This window comes from Equus asinus, chromosome 13 (genome assembly GCF_041296235.1).
Source record: "Equus asinus isolate D_3611 breed Donkey chromosome 13, EquAss-T2T_v2, whole genome shotgun sequence".
Lineage (NCBI taxonomy): Eukaryota > Metazoa > Chordata > Mammalia > Perissodactyla > Equidae > Equus > Equus asinus.
In genome coordinates, this window is record NC_091802.1 from 47,428,571 (window position 1) to 47,443,865 (window position 15,295).

At 37.2% G+C, this 15,295-nt stretch overlaps 2 protein-coding genes across 5 annotated transcripts in view; one reads left to right on the top strand and one right to left on the bottom strand.

Annotated features, from left to right (window-relative positions):
- SMURF2 (SMAD specific E3 ubiquitin protein ligase 2) overlaps positions 1 to 15,295 on the bottom strand; it is a 115,443-nt gene that overhangs the window by 55,566 nt on the left and 44,582 nt on the right. The window lies entirely within an intron of this gene.
- The window catches only part of LOC139040101 (translation initiation factor IF-2), a 113,844-nt gene that overhangs the window by 52,222 nt on the left and 46,327 nt on the right, over positions 1 to 15,295 (top strand). The window lies entirely within an intron of this gene.

A 15,295-nucleotide genomic window follows, 5' to 3' on the forward strand; every position in this document is an offset into this window, starting at 1 on the left:
GGAAGAATTAAAATGGTATGACTGAATTGTCAAAAGTTTCATTTTAAAACACTGAAAACACCAGTAAATAATTACTAAACACTAACTACAGCAAAGTATGAAACTACAGCAAGGTATGACATATGATCACAAACTCTCACTAAAGACTAGAAAAAGACATCTGAGCCAGTGGTTGCAACTTTAACAATGATCACAAGTAACAGCTGAGGGCAAGGAAGTTTATAAATCTGGTATCCTAATAAGGACTCAATTCCTATCTTCCCCCAGGATCTATTCTCAGAGTAGTTCAGTGGCAAGGGAAAAAGAGTCCTAGGGAGGAAATATGTAAATTCAGGTTGATATATATATTTTAAGAATGAAATAATTTTATATTGAAGGGGATCATAAATAAGATAAAGCTCTCTTGATACAGAGGAGATTTTTTTAAAAAACAATAATGTTTTGTTATTTACTCTCTATCTAGACTGCAAAGGAACTTTACAGGAGAGAGAAATTTTCTTCTAAATCATCAGCTCAAGGACAAGATAGATCAACTATATCTTTCAAAAATAAAAAGTTAATATATTGAGCTAGATATCCTAAATCCACATTCTCTGGATTACCTTGCATTAAATTATTACTTATCTGGTGATGGATGCACAGCCTTATGAATATATTAAAACCACTAAATTGCACACTTTAAAGGGGTGAATTTTACAGTAAGTGCATTATATGTCAATTAAAAAAATAGTGCTTATGAAGAGAGTCATAAACAACTTCTTTAATTCAAACTTGATACAAGTGAAGGGAAAACACCAATTTCCATATATTTATAGTTTAATTTATAAAACATCTATGAGTAATGTTTCATTAATTTCTACTCACTTCTACTCAGTTTAAATAGTCTGTTCAACTAATTACAATTATTGGAAGTTTAGTGTATAAAAATTCATCTAACATAAGAAACCTTGGGAATAAGTCTAAATATAACTGATCACTTTAAAAGTTCAAATAAAAATCATTTTGAAGATAGATGTCACCAGTAAATGAATAAAAAATTATTAAACAAGCACAAGATACTGATTTACTAGTCAGTCTCTTAGGCCCTATCCTCGAAACAGTTTTGTTTTTAAAAACATAAAAACTCAGTCATGAAAACTAAGGCCATAACTAAGAATATCAATCCATAAACTTGATTTAAAAGAATTCCTCCCTAAACTTTTGTTATCACCATAAAAACTGAACAGAATATTCAGGATCAATACCTATACGACACATAGACAAATCCAAATTATAATCTTCAGTATTCATGAAGTAAGCATGGTGTTTTTTAACCACCATCCTATGATTTAAGAAGTGAAATGATTTCACATCCTACTTCAGAGAAACAAAATATATGTGAATTTCTCCAACTTCTTGTCACTAATCTGACAAACTTACTGTTTTGATATGCATTCTTTTTTTCTTCCTTCCACTATAATGTCTAACACGATCCTTCACCTGTGCTCTGGGTCTCATACCGAACACAGCACTTTCTCAGCACCTTGTCTTTCGTCCCTCTACTGACAGCCTCATGGGCATTTTAAACATACTCAAGTCTCGCCCGTGCCTCCTCCCTCCAGCCACCATCCTACCTCTTCTCCTTGATAACAAAACGTCTTTAAAGAACTGTCTACACTTTGTGACTCCACTTCTTTACCTCCCACTAATGCCTCAAACCACTGCAATCTGGCTTCCTCTCTCACCACTGCTCCTACACTGCTTTTCCAAAGCCCTGGGGACCTAATTACTAAACCTACCCACGGACACTTTTTTGACCCTTGACAGGCATTTGCCACTACTCACTACTCCCTCTTCTGGAACCCTCTCTTCTTTTGGTTTCTATTTAACACCACATTCACCTGGTTTTACACCAGGCATAAAACTCATTCTAAGTCTTCTTTGCCAGATGTGTTTCCTATGCTCCATCCATGAAAGTTGAGATTCTTCAGGGTTTTGCCCTAGGTCCTCTTCATTTACTCTATAACCGAAGGATCAAAGACGCCCAATTTTGTAAATTTTGCAATTACATGTAACCTGTTACATATATGTCTATTTTGGGGGGAGAGCACTCACATTTTTCCTGAGAGGGAGTTCACAGTTTAACAGATTGACAAAACTCTTCCTGTCCTCTTGAAAAATAAACCTGAAGAGCCACTTTTCCATACATTCTCCCCCGTCTTTACCATTTTGATGACACCTAAATCTATAAACCCAACCCTGAGCTCTCTTCTGAACTCCAGCTCCACACATGCAAACTAAATATGCCCCCAAAATACAATCACCATCTCCCATCGCGCCTAAAACTGCTCCTCCAGTTTACTTTCTTTCAATAAATAGCCTTGCTTTCCACTCCACTGTCCTAGTCAGAAACCTCCACAGCAACCTTCACTACTCCTCTCCCTCCCCACCTCCTGGCAATTACCAACTCTAGTCAACTCTAGATATTTCTGCCTCTGAAATATCCTTCATCTGTCCACTTCTATTACCAGTGCCAACACTCTAGTCAAGACCACTGTCAGCTACTATCTAGGTCATTACAACAACCTCCCAATCAGTCCCCTGCCTCAAGCCTCAATCCCCTCCAATCAGTTCTCCACACTGGACCCAAAGTGATCTTCCTCAAAATGTGATTAAGTCTTTACATCCATTTCCCCTCCTCCAAATAACATTCCAAAACATCCTTAAAACGTTCATCAAAATTATCCTTCCACCTGTGCTCTGGATCTCATACCCAACTTTCTCAGGAACCTTGTCTCTCTTTCCTCCTCTCTGACCTTCATCCCTAAAACATTCCTAAGATCTTTGGGCCCAAACTTTACATTGGTTGGCAATGCCCTTCTGGCTCTGGCTCCTGCTTACCTCTCTGACCTCAACTTTCATCACCAGCCCTTCCCTCCACACCCCCAAGTCCAAGATCCTGTCACACTAAACTTTCACTTTCTCAAATGTACTCCGTCTCTCATCCATAGCCTTCATGTGCCATTCCTTCTGCCTGAAACATGTTTCCCAAGCTTTTCCACCTACTCATCTCAAAAGGGAAGGAAGCCTTTTAGAACATGTTCGCCCCAACCCTCTGCCCACTTGTATTTCACAGAAGCCCATACTTATCACAGGCACTCATCATACTTTATTATAACTGTTTACTTTTAGAATGTTGCTTATAACTGTGGAGTTGAAAACTCCACATAGCATAAATCATGTCTGCCTCATTTCTTTGTATCTCCAGCACCAAGCACACAGTGTCCCAGTATTTGAAGGGCACTCAATAAATATTTGTTGAATGAATGAAACAGACTCCAAAATAATCTAAAATAACTTCACTAAAAGGGAATGTTTTACACTATATGACAGATAAATTACCAATCCTCAACTAATCATGATTTTCACTTACGAAATCTTATTTTTATATGTTTCCTTTTATTTAAAATATGCTCATCAGGTCATATTTGAAAATTTTTCTTTTAAAAATCATAAATAGGATGTTGCTAATATACGACTAAGTTTCAAAGGGCAAATGAAAAATCAAAAGAAAAAAAAGAACTTTAAAATCAGGTTCAAAGTTTATGAAGAGAAATTGAAATTTAGTAACCCAGAGCCTAGGGAAGATAATATCAGGGACCTGGAAGAAACAAGATTAATTTATAACATAAAGAAATATCAGGATCAGATTGGAGCTGTTGAGATCAAGTTAGCAACCAGTTTCTGCTTAAATTATTTTTATACCCTAGAAGCAGACTCTCATTTATAAATTTTGAAAGCAAGATTGTCAAACCTGACTTGAGATTTGGTAATTTTATTTATTTGCATAATAAATTATTTTCACAACATGGAGCCTTTAGTGCACTGTTGTCTCTCTTGGGAATGTACTCTGGGTACTAGAACCACAGCCCATTGCTCCCTCCATCCTCGATACCAATTATAAGAGCTCAATAAACAATGAATTGATGAATTTCAATAGGACAAACCCCTAATCGTCACCATAACCAATTCTCAACCAAAGAGGTATGTATCAGAATCTCCTGGGGAATGAATATTATAAGGTAATTTTGTATTCGTAACAATTTTATATTTGTATGAATTTATATTTGTAAATCTATCATTTCTTTTGTAATAGAAACTATAGAAGGTTGAGCCAAGATTGAGAAACGTGGAGCTAGGGAGGGGTAGCAATGTGGAGGAACTTTCATTTTTGTTTTCTAAATGATTATTACAGGAGAGAAGTAAAAATAATGTTGAGAAACACTAGACTAAGTTACAGGAAGAGACTAGCAGGAGAGAAAACTTGTAAGATGAGTGAGGCCAGAATAAAGTCTAAGGAATGCAGACTTTCTCTTAGACAACTATTAGTATTTCAATATCTTTAAGCTTTCTATTGAAGCAATATATACAGAAAGGTGTGGAAATCTTAAGTACATAATTCAATGAATTCCACTAATTTTTCTACTTAAAACATTATACTGGACTCCAGATATTGAGTAGTCATGTGTTAATTTTGATTCATGCTAACTACAAATGTGGCATTACACTAGTGCAGTACCATTACTCCAGAATTCATTAGGGACCATCTCAGATGGTCTGTAGATTTCCACTAGATTAATTTTACTAGACTAATTTAATCATGTTAGTAATTCCTTCAAAGCATTTCTCATTCTTAAGTCTACATTCCCAAAACCTAGCCTGCTCTAGCTATTCTATTCACCCCTTCTGCAGATGGACGGTTTGAAAGAGGTAGAAGAGATGACCCAAATAAACTAAAGTCAGCCATGCTGGTATACCAGTAACTCCTCTCTCTCTCACAGATGCAGATGTGACCATCTTGAAATGGTTAATGAGAAGGGAGTACCTTCCCACAACATTCACTCTTTTATTCAACGTTTCCTGAGCACCCACTTTGTACCAAATGCTATGACAGATTCTGCAGATACAAAGATAAATAAGATATAGTCCTTTGCTCTCAGAGCTTGCAGGTCAGCCATAATTCAAATATCATACTATAAACGCCTTTTGTTGTTATTTTCTCAAGAAATGTTCTTAAATTTCACAAAAATTTCCTTTAGTATATTTGATTTGTGGCAGTGATTGAAGAAAATCACTTGCAGAAGTGCAGATGTAATAAATATTACCATTTCATTTAAGTCAATAATTTTTCTGGTTGGAAAGGAGTTATCTAAATGCAACACACCACGTAATAATATCAGAGTAAATCCCAGCTGTAGAAATAGAACGCTATTGCTCTTCTTACTGAGTTGTACTCATAATGAATGGTTGTCTATGCTTAATCTGAATAAAACTCCCAAATGCTCAGTATCTTCTTGCCAAAAATTCCCCTTCCTCCTCCAGATTGGAGTTGCATTCCAATTACACTGCTGACTGGAATGAGACTGCCTGTGAAAGAAAAAACACACTCAGGCATCCCGTCTTCCTTTGCCCCATAAAAACAGATTTTATAATATTGTTTCTGCACTCAAAAGTTGTATCGACTATTTTTGAACACAGTAGATTTCTCTGGATTTTCTTTGAACTTATCATTGTAAAATAAAACTGAAGTTCGGGATAACAGTCCTATACAAATTCCAACAAGATGGTCCAATGCTTTAAAAACGTTTACTAATAAGCACCCTTCCCAATCGCCGGCACCTCACAGCAATTTGGATCTTTCTGCTCCAAGAAACCTCTACTTCAACTCCTAAATGTAAAATGAAAATGAATTTAAGTTCTATAGGCAACTTGTGCACAACATAATCTTTATATGTATGTATTTTAGTTATTGTTGCTTGAAACAGGAGCACTACACAAAGATTCACATTCAAGAGGATTATTACAAAATACTGCAGTGAGCAAAAACATCAGATAAATCCTATGTGCACAACAATAATGAAACAGTTAAGGATGACAAATAGCATGTTCAAATATTACATAGTCATTAAAATTACGGAAACAAATTTATTGACAAGAAAATATTTTCTTAATATCCTGTTAAGAGTAAAAACCCATTTACAAATGGTAATTTAAATAAAATGTAATTTTAGTAAGGCATATAGAACGATTGGATAATTTTTATCAAATATTGACTACGTACAAGTGTATACCAACCACTCTGTGAAGTAAGTCATATATTACTTACATTTTAGAGATGAAGAAACGGAGGTTCAGGGATAAAAGACTACACTGTAAGTGCTAGATTCCAACTCAAACAGTCTAATTCCAGAACCCAAACTCTTAACCATTACATACAGAATGAAACAGTCTCTCAAGTTAGCTCTTCCTTTTTAAAGGAACTTAATGCTGGTTAAAGCAATCCTTCGTCATATAGGTTCCCAAAATGGTTATTAGGAACCTAGGTTGCAAAAGGGCCTTCTAGAGATTAGCCATTTCCTTTTTTCAATAGATACAATAGTTTACCTCTACAATCACATTAGACCTACTTTTAACTAAATATCCTGCTACAATATCAAGGGATTTTAGGCTATTCATTTCATGCATGATGCAAAACAAATTGGGCCTCTAAGTCTAACAATGTATTTAATAGCTGGCAGGTACTTAATTTCATTAGTATATTAAATAACGTTTAAAAGATCCAGGTTCTACCACAATGAGGTAAATATTCTTACTAACAAAACCAAACAATATCAGCATTTAAATATTTCACCAAAGGTAAAATTGGTTCTCAAGTTAACCAATTAAAAATGACCTTTCTAGGGCCAGCCACAGTGGCCCTGCTTACGTTCAGTGTGCTCCACTTCAGTGGCTCACGATTGGTTCCCAGGCATGGACCTACACCACTCTGTCAGCAGCCGTGCTGTGCTGGTGGCCCACGTACTAAAAAATAGAGGGAGACTGGCACGGATGTTAGCTCAGGGCAAATCTTCCTCAGCAAAAAAGTAAATAAATAACCTTTCTAACTCACTTATATCAAACAACTGTTAAGTAACTACTTTTATTTTTAAATTTCAAACATATGAAGATTTTGGTCAAAAAAATTTCCCAAGCAAGTGCAGTTTTTAATTGAATAAAACTGAAACAAGATCAGGCTATACAAATAAGCTTTTTAAAAATTAAGTGCAGGGCCAGCCCTAGTGGCCTAGTCATTAAGTTCAGCATGCTGCACTTCAGCAGCCTGGGTTTGGTTTCCAGGCAAGTACCTACACCACTCATCTGTCAGTGGCCACGCTGTGGTGGCAGCTCACATACAAAAAAAAAAGAGGAAGATTGGCAGCAGATGTTAGCTCAGGGCGAATCTTCCTCAGCAAAGAAAAAAAAATTAAGTGCACATTTATCAACTTTTTCACTACAAAACCAATGATCTACTTTGACATAATAAATGCAGATATTATTTGTTCTAGCCACAACTGTAAATTTTTGCCTTATAGTGATCAGAGATAATTTTAAAATAAAGCTTCTCTTACAAGCATAAAAATCAAGTTCTGGTGTAAGTTCACATGTTAAAAGATAAGGTTCAGCTAAAGCCAAGCAGCACATTCCACATGAAATAAATGTAAAGCACAGTCTGGGTACCAAGCTTATAGCAGACACACTACAGAAGCTATTATTGTAAGAAACTACCTGAAAGCATTTCAGCTATATACCTTAAATCAATATTTCCATGAATTCTTTTCTCCACATTGAGGATGAAAATACAAAAAGTGCCGTCCTCCATTCATAAGGATGATAAATTCACTATGACTTAAGGACCTCCTATGCTGTTTTCAGACTGAACACTATCCTGGCTAGCGCTACTGGAGACTAAGCCATCACCTCTTCTCTACTGGACACCTTCATTTAAACAGACCCACTTCATAACTGACGACTGCTCAGAAGATTGATATAGTATATCTACATTTAACCACACGATAATTTGCTTTCTTTATCAGAACACCCGAGAAGGAAACCTTACTATAAACTCAAGTATATAGTTGCAATGAAGCCTAAACACTATTCTACATGTAGGGAAAAGTTGCATCACTTTCTGGCCACTCCCAAGTTTCTCCTTTGTCTTCTTTCTTCAGAGACACACTCAGAGACAGCATAGTACAGTGTTAAGCTATAAGACTATATAAAGTTAAATACTAAGAGCCAGAATGCCTAGGTTTGAACCTGGTGCTGTCACTTATTAACTTACGACCCTAAACAACTACTTAATATCTCTTTACCTCACTTGGAACAGTACCTGATAAACAGCAAGTGCTCAATAAATATTAGCTGCTATTATTCCTCCTACTCTCAAATTTCTAATAAAATTAACCCACCAGGTTGCAAGCAACCTAAAGAGCAAGAAAGAGGTCACAACCTGGTGAGAAGCCTGTCTTGGTTCAGGCTGCTATAGCAAATATCATAGACTGGGTGGCTTAAATAATATTTATTTCTCATAGCTCTGGAAGCTGAGAAGTCCAAGGTCAAGATGCCAGCAAATTCGATATCTGGCGAGGGCCCTCTTTCTGTTGTGCAGACAGCCACTTTCTTGCCATATCCTCACATGGCCAAGAGAGGGATCATCTCTCCTTAGTCTCTTCTTATAAAGGCACTAATCCCAATCATGAGGGTTCCATCCTCATGACCTAATTATCTCCAAAGGCCTCACCTTCAAATATCATTACATAGGGGATTAGGACTTCAACATGGGAAATTTGGGGAGACACATTCAGTCAATAACAACGTTTATGCACCTAGTAAGCTTTCAGCAAACATTGATAAGCGAGTCTCAATCTGTATATCTAGCCTCACTCTTCTCCCAAGCTCCAAGCCCACATTTCAACTGCCTACCACACATACCCACTTGGATACCTCACCAGCACTTCAAATTATATTTATGCAAAGTTGATTTAATCAAATTCCCGACTGAACTAGCTCTTCTTCCTTTTGACCTGTCTAGTTTTGTGAACTGCACTCCGTGCTTCCAGTCATCCAGAAAGCAAATGTCATTCTTATTTCTCCCTCTCCCTGACCACCCCACATCTAAAGCACTTGCCAGACTGCATCAAGTATCACATCTCTCTCTGCCTCTTTCCATTTCCAATATTCACCTTTAAATAATTTATCTAGAGTATTTTACAATGTGCCAAAAGAACTTCCACAAAGTCTCTTGCTTGATCCTTACAAGTTTGTGAGTTATGTTCTAATATCCACAAAAAAGGAAACAACTGAGAGTTGTGACTTGTGCCAACCTGTCACCTAGTGAATGAGCCTAGGCATTTTGAAGGCAGGCTCAATCCTCTTTTTCTACAGATTCCTCACTCACAAGGCTGTCAATAATCCCAGTCTTCTCTCTCATTAACCCCTAGACTGAAAATCTCATCCTCTTTGTCCCCCTCAAATAAGCCCAGGGCTCTTCTGCCTTTGCCTTTATTCAAAATATTCCTCCCTTGGGCTGGCCCTGTGACCAAGTGGTTAAGTTCACACGCCCCACTATGGTGACCCAGGGTTTGCTGGTTCGGATCCTGGGTGCAGACCTATGCACAGCCCATTAAGCCACACTGTGGCAGCACCCCACACAGAAGAGCCAGAATGATTTGCAACTAGGATATACAACAATGTGCTGGGGCTTTGGGAAGGGGAAAAAAAAAGAGGAAGACTGGTAACAGATGTTAGCTCAGGGTCAATCTTCCTCACGAAAAAGTATACTTAAAAAAAAAATTCCAGGGCCGGCCCCATGACCAAGTGGTTAAGTTCGCACACTGCTACAGCGGCCCAGCGTTTCAGTGATTCAGATCCTGGGTGCAGACATGGCATGGCTCGTCAGACCACGTTAAGGTGGCGTCCCACGTGCCACAACTAGAAGGACCTGCAACTAAGATATACAACTATGTCCCGGAAGGATTTGGGAGATAAAGCAGAAAAAGAAAAAAAAAAATTCCTCCCACCTCAAGTGCCATTATTCTAACCACTAACCCTCAAAATCTTATCCATTCATCAAATTTCCACTCCATGTGAAACCTCTTCTGATTCTCTTCCTTTCTCACAATCCAATTTTCATCTCTCCCTTCCTGTGAACTTCCAACAACACTTTGATGCTACTCCTTTTGTATGTCCCTTCTCACTTTGCTTGTATTAAAGCTATTAACGATGTCTTATCATTCCTTTCATGTCGCATTAAGCTGTAAATTTCTTGAAGACAAGGTTGTGACCTACTTTTATATCTCTCCTACAGTTTATTATATAGTATTTCAAACAATATGCACTCAAATACTTGTTGAATCAATGAAAATCCTCAAAAAAATGCTGATGAGGCATAAGAACGAGCAAACTAAAAGGTAAAAAATAAAACAAAACTCATTCCTTGCTTCCCTTAACCTAGGAAGTTTTTTTGTTCAAATCAGGATGGCTTCCTCAACTATTTGTAAGCACTCTGCGTACCCTTGGGCCCAACTAACTTTTGGAGCCCTTTCTTAACAACAGATCTCATTGAGCCTTCTCTCTCATACACAATAACAAGGTACATTGTCACATAATGTTCTCCAATTATATTAACCTTATTTCTACAACAATGTAAACAAGAATAAGCTCCTAGTCTTCTGCATCCTTCCAGCCTCCAAAAACTGTAGTCAGTCAAATACCTGATGATCTACTCTAAGAGCAAAGTGTAGAAGATATTTAGTTTCCAGAATAGGCTCCATTTGTAAACACAGGCTACTAGTACAAACAGGAAAGAAACTGACACTATAAAAAGCACAGTATTTTATAAGAAAATGCTTCTTTATAACTTCATACTTCTGAAATATTTCCTGGATTGACAGGGAATAATTAAACTTAAAAACCTTTTATTTTAGAATAATTTTAGATTTATAGAAAAGTTACAGATAGTAGTGTTCCCATACACCCCACACTCATTTATCCTATATATATATTTTTTTGGAGGGGGGTGAGGAATATTCACCCTGAGCTAACATCTGTGCCAATCTCCTCTATCTTGCATGTGGGATGTCACCACAGCATGGCTTGACAGGTGGTGTGGAGGTCTGTGCCTGGGATCCGAACCCGTGATCCTGGCCTGCTGAAGCAGAGCATGTGAACTTCACCACCACATCACCTGGCCGGCCCCAAGAATATCATATTACATTTAGTCATCATGTCTCCTTAGGCTCCTCTTGGCTATGACAGTTTCTCAGACTTGTTATTCATGACCTTGACAGTTTTGAGGAATACTGGTCAGATATTTTGTAGAGTGTACCTCAATTAAATTTGTCTGATTCTCATGATTATTCTGGGTTTATGGGTTGTTGAAAGGAGGATGACAAAGGTAAGAATAACATTCCCTTAACATCTTATCAAGGGTATATACTATCAACATGACTTATCACTGTTGATATTAACCTTGACCTGACTGAAGCAGTGTTTGTAAGGTTTCTCCACCATACAGGTACTCTTTTATCCTCCTTTCCTTACTGTACTCTTTTATCCTCCTTTCCTTACCGTACTCTTTGGAAGGAAGTCACTATGTACAGCCCACACTTAAGGACCAGGGAGTTATTCTCTCCCTCCTTAACAGTAGAATGTTTACATAAATTATCTGGAATTCTGCATGGGAGATTTGTCTCGCCTCCTCCATTTCTCTATTTATTCAATCATTTATTTATATCAGGATGGACTCATAAATATTTATTTTATACTTTGGGTTATAATCAACTACTACTGTATTTTGTGGTTCAAATTGTTCCAGCTTTGGCCATTGGGAGCTCTTTCAGTTGGTTCCTGTGTTCCTTTGACATACCCACATCACTGGGGGTAGAGAGAGCATCCTTCCAAGCTTTCTGACACAAGAAAATGCTCTAGGCTCATCTTGTATGTTCCCTACCCCAGTCCGAGAGTCTGTCGTTTCTCCAAGGAGCTCTGGGAGTTACCAAATTTAAACATCCATAAAGACCCACACTTTTCAAATATATACAGTTAAGCCAATTAACCTTTCAGTTCATAAGGTCTCCCCCACACTAAAGTGAACATTAAACTCCATTAGGTCAAGAACTTAATTTTGATCTACACTGCATCCCCAGAGCCTAGAAACAGTGTAGAGGGTACACATTCAACAACTACTATAAATATTGAAGTCTTACAAATTCTGAAGCTCCACAAAAGTGTTCAGGATTGATTCACAATATAATTCGCCACTGCAATGGAATCTGCCTATATTTGTCATATTTAGACTCCTGTCCTAACATCACCATATCTAATTCACTGCATTGTTTTACAGTAAACAATAGGTTTCCTTTTTTCCACTGCTCTTCCCTCTTATCCCACTGCAAGCCAAAAGTTTAAGCATTCCCCAGTAAAATTTCCAGTGCAAAGGACTAATGCATCACATTTCCTAGATTCTTTCTATAATAGCATATTGCCATTTATATCATCCTGTCCAAGTTCTAGTCAAACGATCATTTTAACTCACTATGTAGAGTTTAAACTAAAGGCATAATGCCAAAACCTTATCAACATTAGCAGAAGAAAAATTACTGACAATGAAAGTGCCAAAAATCTACTGATACCTGTTTACACATAATGCTCCCTCAAACACCCAGTTAGTATGTATGTAAAATAAAGCATCTGAAACCTACCAATACCTTTTTATAAATCTGTAATATGTAGACAGGAAAAAACATAAGCTAAACATATACTCTTTTATGTGTACACAGTTTGATTAGAAACCGAAGGCATGTTTCCATAGCCTATCCAAACACAGGCAAAAATAAGCTAAGATTATAATGGGACGGTTCTACTAAATAACTCTATATCTACAATATAATTCTAATATTCACTAAGTAATTTGTGATGGCTTATTTTTTAGAGAAAGTTACTGTAAGGAAAAAAGAAAGCTACTCACTACTAACCAAAAGGCAAGTCAAGTAGTCCTATTTTACCCTAATAGGATATCAAAATGCTATAAAGTATACTACCTTAATAAAATGTAATCTACAGCTACAGCATAAGCCCTAGAAGAGAACTATCAGTGGCTGTATTTGTAGTGTGTGATCCTGATCCACTGGCCACCTGACCGGACAATGCGCAGTCACCAGACCCAATGAGCCAGTCAGATCCTCTCCTGGGAAACCAGCACTGGAAGTCAGAGCCACTACAAGGAAGGAAGTGTAGCACTTAGAAACGAGAAGGTTCTAAATGGCCCTGGGCGCCACTGGGAATAGCTGTCTGAGTTGCTAGGTTTTCCATTTCCTGGATCCTGTCTCACCTAAAGCCAGGCTGCACTTTTCCCTCTGGGTACCAAAACAGTATCCTCCCAAGAATGTCTCTTTTTGTTTAAGTTAGTCTGAGTGGCTTGTTTCCCGTTACTTGCAACCAAAACTGTCTTCATTAAGATAAAAGTAATCCAGGGGGCTGGCCCCATGGCACAGTAGTTAAGTCCCACACACTCTGCTTCCAAGGCCTGGGTTCGCAGGTTCAGATCCTGGGTGCAGACCTACACCACTCGTCAGCCACGTTGTGGCAGCAACCCACATATAAAGTAGAGGAAGACTGGCACAGATGTTAGCTCAGGGCTAATCTTCCTTAGCAAAAATTTTAAAAATGATAAAGGTAATCCACAATGCTTACCAAAGCACTGTCACAGACCAAAAGGTGCTTAACCAAAAGTGGAAATATGTTAAACCCAAAAGTCATTAACATTTTATATATCAAAATGTTTTCAAATATTAGTTCTAACCTTAAATGTCAACAAAATAATATTTGTTAAAAAGAAAAACTGCTATGCAGACAAGAACATATGAACATGCTTATAGAATTTTGTATTCAACAGATATTTCTATTCCATAATCACATCACCAAATGAACATTAGTGTGGATTAATATAGGTTATGGGCCAACATACACAGAACTAGTATTTGTTACATTATATCTACTCTATCACCTTAAAGTCATGGTTCTCAAATTTTAGCACACATCACATCACCTGCAGCACTTGTTAAAATATATGGGGGGTGGGGGAATACACTTTCAGGGTTTCTAATTCAGTAGGTCTAGGGTGGGGTCCCGGAACTAAGTTCCCAGGTGATGCTGATGCTGCCGGTCTCTGCACCACTTTGAAAACCACAGCCATAAAGTAATGATTCTTCACTTTTGGGTGGATGAGATGGTGGTGGTAGAGGGTCACTTTAAAAATCTAATTAAAACTGTACTTACACGTACTCACATACATACTTTAAAGGGTTTATGGAAACTCAGAAACTCATCCATCTCTTCTTCCAAATGATTCTGGGTTAAGAACCTCATTAAAATGGTAATATAAGGTCTTACATATCCATGTTTTTCAAGTACACCTTGGAACTTTACCTAAAGTTTATTTCACACATTCATCTTGATTTTTTAATCAACACAGGCTTTTTCATTCAAATTAATATTAACACAAACAAGATTCTGCTTTAAAAACCTACCTGAAAACAATTTCACATTGTCACAAAAAAGACAAAATTATATCTACAAAATAAGCAAAATCTGTATCTACATTTAATTAAACAGAAAAGAAAAACATTTAGGAATAAGTGAATTATCATATGAAATACATATCTGTATTCCTTTAAAAATAAAAACCTCTAGATTAGAGCTAATGTACAAATTCTTTTCTATGAAGAGTCATTCCAAAAAGCAAGTTCTCCACTGAAACCTACATATAAAATCTACCGTATCTGGACAAAGCTTGAAAAACTCATTCTCTGAAAGCTCTCTAGGCCATTGGAAAAATCCAGACACATGAGCACTTTTATATAAAGTGTAATATTCAGATCACTTATCCTGCAAGGGTAGAATATTTAGGAATTTTGTTTTAAAAGGTTATTAGGTCTTTGTATCCTTAAGAGCATCTACATAGTAACTAAAATGTAACAGGCACTGTAATAAAATCTGCAAATAACAAAAAGTCATACTGTATCACTATTTGTAATTCATAAACCTTTATTTCCACATTTGGAAAATTCCAGATTATGATGTTTTATTTTTAGTAAGGTGTTCTTTTACGGAAATTAAGACAAATTATTTTAAGGTATTTAACTTTGATATAGTTGAAAAATGGGTATGCTATACATTGAATGTTTGTGTCCCTCCAAACTCGTATGTTGAAACTTAATCTCCAACGTGTTGGTATTTGGAGGTGGGGCCTTTGGGAGGTGATTTGTCTCTGAGTACTCACCTTGGAACTGACCCAGGCCACTTGTAGGAATTTCAGCTAACAGTCCCAGCTGACAGCCAGCTGAATCGCCAGAAATATTAGTGAATAAAACCTTCAGATAATGTAGCCCCCCAGCCTTTGCTCCACCCCAGCTGATGCCGAGGAGAAGAGAGACAA